Genomic DNA, 5,120 nt, shown 5'->3' on the forward strand with positions numbered 1-5,120 from the left:
ATAACTGTTTTACGAAATAGACACAAGTAATCGAAACTACATTCTATGGTTAAATTATTAAACCGAATATACCCCTTTTAGCTTGGTAGCCTAAGAATTAGGGAACTGGCCCCTAATTGACGCGAATCCTAAAGGTAGATCTACGGGAACTAACAACCCCTATTCTGGAATTTGGAATGCTTTAGTACTTCGAGTTTATCATGTCTGATGGGTGTCCCGGAATGATGGGGATATTCTATATGCATCTTTTTAAGGTCGGTTACCAGGTGTTCACCATATGAATGATTTTTATCTCTATGCAGTTTGCGAAATGCCTGATATGAGATGTATATTTATGGAAAAATGAAATCTTGTGGTCTATTAAAATTATGAAAATGATTGATTATGATAAACTAATGAACTCACCAACCTTTTGGTTGACACTTTAAAGCATGTTTATTCTCAGCTATGAAAGAAATCTCCCGCTGTGCATTTGCTTATTTTAAGGATATTACTTGGAGTCATTCATGACATATTTCAAAAGACGTTGCATTCGATTCATTGAGTTCATCAAGATTATTATTAAGTCAATTATTGTTGGATATATTATGAAATGGTATGCATGCCGTCAACTTTCGATGTAAATGAAAGTTTGTCTTTTAAAAACGAATGCAATGTTTGTAAAATGTATCATATAGAGGTCAAGTACCTCGTGATGTAATCAACTATTGTGAATCGTTTATAATCAATATGGACTTCGTTCAGATGGATTAGGACGGGTCATGAAAGGTATAACTCTAAATCGCTGACGACAATAATCTTGATAGTTCAGTGTGAATGTCGTGATTAAACAATTCAAGCTATGCGGGGGCGTCACACTAAGAATGATCTGAGTTCTTTATGAGCACGTCATGAATCTGCATTCTTCATACTTTAAGGACTTTGCCATCTTAATACGCCAATTATTATTGACATTGATTTTCTTTTGATATTTTACTTTTTCAGCATATCATTGTCTTTTGATATATTGATTTTGAACGCCATCACGAATGGATTTTCCATTATTATGCTTGAACTCATGTTTCTTTGTTGTGTGCTCAGATCACTCGAAGGTGTTCTCCCTTAAATGCTTGAACGGTCCACAATAAAGAATCATACTTTTCAACTTTAAGCGAGAAGGAATACCTACTTCATCATACACTAATTTTCTCTGTATTTTCAGGGTTTAGTTTCGATTATTAAGTCTTAGGCCCGTGACAACGTGGTGTGCACCAGCTAAACAGATAATCCTCAACCCCTTAAATGATCTATTGAATGTCCCAATCATAGCTGTGAGGCTGAATTGGTAGAGTAACGTTTGAATATTGCTTGGGGACATCCAAAACCAACTTTTTCTAACGATTGTCAATTATGATAGGGGATACCCTCAACCGACTGTTGAGTTCCTCAAAAACTATCATTTCATACAGATTTGGAGATAATTAGGTGATTACCTTCAAATGCTACAGATCGTCCATGACTTCTGAATCTTAGATGATTGTTATTCTTAGTATGATTGTCTAATGCCAAGAATCCATAAGTCACATCTATCAGTACATCACACAACAGATAAATATAAACGTTCAAATCAGTCCTTACTAATCAAATATATCAATTCTCAGTACAGTAATTTCTTCATCTCCAACATATTAATCAAAACAAGCTCATTTTCGGAATTTTCAACTTTTTAGGATTTTTTGATGAGGCATTTTACACTTTTTAGTTATTTTCTGTTGTAACATATACTCCCTCTAAAATACTAAAACATGAAATCTTTTTGTCTTTTAGCATTTTAACCAAACAGAAAATATCTTATGACTAGCATGCAAATATGAAAGAAATCATGCAAAGATATGCGGACAGCAAGTAAAATATGCAGTAAACTAAAATCTATATGTCATGCATCCTACATGCAAAATCTAAAAGCTTGATTAAACCTCACAAACGACATCCGAAATTACTTTGTCTCGATCAACAATGCCATTCATCTCTAATAGTAGCAAGAACCTAGGTTTATCAAAAGCCTTAGTGAAAAGGTCAGCCCTCTGGTCCTTAGTACCTATTCTCTTAACCTCAATTATCTTTTTCTCATGACAATCTCTAAGAAAATGATACTTAACACCTTTGTGCTTAGTCTTAGAATGTTGAACAGGATTCTTAGTAATTGCAATAGCAACAGTATTATCAATATAAAGAGGAGAGAAAGAGATTCTTAGTCCGTAATCACGAAGTTGTTGTTGTATCCAGACAACTTGCGAACAGCAACTAGCAGCAGCAATATATTCAGTATCACATGTGGAAATAGCAACTGCAGTTTGTTTCTTGCATTGCCAGGTCACCAACCTTTCACCTAGAAACTAACATCCTCCTGATGTAGATTTGTTGTTGATTTTGCAACCTGCATAGTCTGAATCACTGTATGCTACATGATCAAACTTGTCTTCGTTCAAATACCAGATGCCGAGATTTAGAGAGTGTAACAGATAACGTAGAATTCTTTTGATAGCTGTAAGATGAACAGTATTCGGATTAACTTGATAACGTGCATACACATACCGAAACGTTTGAGTATATCATTCACATATTTTGCTTGGTGGAGAAAAATTCCGTCATCAGTCTGTTCGACTTGTAAACCAAGGAAATAGTGTAAGAGACCCATTTTGCTCATTTCGAATTCATCCTTCATAACCTGCTCAAACTCGTCAACGATTTCCTGCTTAGTAGATCCAAAAATAATGTTGTCTACATAAATCTGGACTAAGATAATATCATCATCTTTAACTTTCGTGAACAGAGTTTAATCTACCGTGCCCATTTGATAACCTTTTTCGATCATATAACTTGAGAAACGTCCATACCAAGCTCTTGGGGCTTGATGTAAACCATAAAGGGCTCTTCGTAAACGGTAAACTTTGTCAGGATGAAGAGGATCTTCAAAATCTGGTGGTTGACTGACATATACTCTTTCATTAAGCTTGCTATAAAGAAATGCACTCTTGACATCCATTTGATACACTTTGAATTTCATAAATGAGGCGAAAGTCAAGAAAATGCGAATAGCTTCCAATCTGGCAACAGGAGCAAAAACTTCATCATAATCGAATTCAGGATCTTGCTGATAACCTTTAGCAACTAATCTTGCTTTGTTACGGATAACATTGCCATCTTCGTCAAATTTGCACTTCCAAACCCATTTGAGATCAATTACTTTAGCTCCATGCGGTTTAGTAACCAACTTCTAAATATCTAAATAATTGAATTGGTGAATCTCTTCTTGCATGGCCATTACCCAATCAACATGCTTCAAAGCTTCTTTTATTGTCTTTGACACTATTATGGAAATATGACAATAGTACTCAAAGTAAGCAGCAGCAGCTGTCATATGAGTATCAACTTGACCATCAAACTGAAATTGTCTTCTTGTTCTAACACATGCATTTGGATCTCTAATAACATTCTCTCTAGGATGAACAGCTGTAGTTCTAGGAACTGGTTGTGTAGGAACAGGTATCTCGTGATGTAGATTCGTGGTATCTCCAACACCTTCACGATTTTCGAAACTTTCACTTGAAATATCAGATTCGTAGGTATCGTACACTGGATCAACATCTTGATCTGAATCTTGAACTGTCTCATTGACTATCGATAATGGAGTTGGAGTAGGTGCAGACACTCAGGTTCATTCTGTAAGTCAAACATCATTTGTAACTCTACTTCATTCCCCGTCTGATCTGGAGCAAGATTGAATGAGTCAATCAGCTCATCATAGTAATAAATTCAAGGATGACTCTTAGGAGCACTCTTCGTTTGATTCCTTTGGACGCCAACTTCAGACCATTCTTCAACACATCTCGTTTCATTGTTGAAAACTCGCTTGTTAGGAGAACTATACCCAATAAATACTCCAGTAACCACTTTAGAATCAAACTTACTTCCTGGTTTTCTTTTCAAGATGGTACACGGTGTACCAAATGGTTCTAGATGCTTCAGAGATGGTTTTCTCCCATGCAATAGCTCATAGCAAGTTTTACCCAGTCATTTAACAGTCAGAACTCGATTCATATTGTAACAAGCATTTGCAATAGCTTCACCCCAAAAATGAACCGGTAATGATGAATCTGCCAGTATTATTCTAGCTATCTCAATCAATACCCTATTCTTTCTTTCAGCAACACCATTCATCTGAGGAGCATATGCAGAACTGAACTGCATATTGTTCCCTTTTTCAATACAGAAACCTGGAAGATACTGATTCTTGAATTCTGTTCTATTGTCGCATCGAATCTTTCTTACCTTTAGATTAAAACATGTCTCTAATCGATTGATTAGCACTTTCAAATTCTCAAATGTATCGGAATTTTCTTTTAAAAACATTACCCAAGAGAATCTTGAATAATCATCAGTTACAACCAGACAGTACTTACTTCCATCAATGCTTTCAAAATGAATTGGACCGAAAATATTCATATGTAACAATTCAAGTAGAGCAGAGATTGGATTGTACTTCACCAGCTTATGAGCTTTCTTGCTCTGCTTACCCTTCTTACACGGAACACATCTTCCTGGAATCTGAAAAGGTGGAAGATCAACACCTTCTACAAGATTATTGTGAACAAGGTGATTCATTTTTCAAAAACTTAAATGACCCATGCATTTGTGCCATGTAATAGAATCTTGTTCAGTTGCTTTAGAGATAAAAGCTTGATGATGTTCAATAGTTGAAGTAGCAACATTCATATCCAACATGTATAAATCAGCTTGTCTAGGAGCCTTCATCAAAACCATTTCTGGAGGAATTACAAACTCTGGTTTCAGAATGTAGCTGAATTCGTCAACAAATGCTATTTTAAAAGATTTTTCACAGATTTGTGAAACCGACAAAAAATTATTTGCAAGCTCTTGACAATAGTTCACTTTGTCGAAACTAACTTTCTCATTCTTCAATAAACCTTGAGCTGAAATGTGACCTCCTTTTATCTCCAGCAAATGCAACATAGCCTCCCTTAATTGGGTGTACATTCGAAAGTAGAGATAGTTGTCCTGTCATATGTCTCGAAGCGCCGTTATCCACTATCCAGGTGTTATTTGCAGGTACCCTGGTT

The sequence above is a fragment of the Rutidosis leptorrhynchoides genome, chromosome 4, assembly GCF_046630445.1.
Source record: "Rutidosis leptorrhynchoides isolate AG116_Rl617_1_P2 chromosome 4, CSIRO_AGI_Rlap_v1, whole genome shotgun sequence".
Classification (NCBI taxonomy): Eukaryota; Viridiplantae; Streptophyta; class Magnoliopsida; order Asterales; family Asteraceae; genus Rutidosis; species Rutidosis leptorrhynchoides.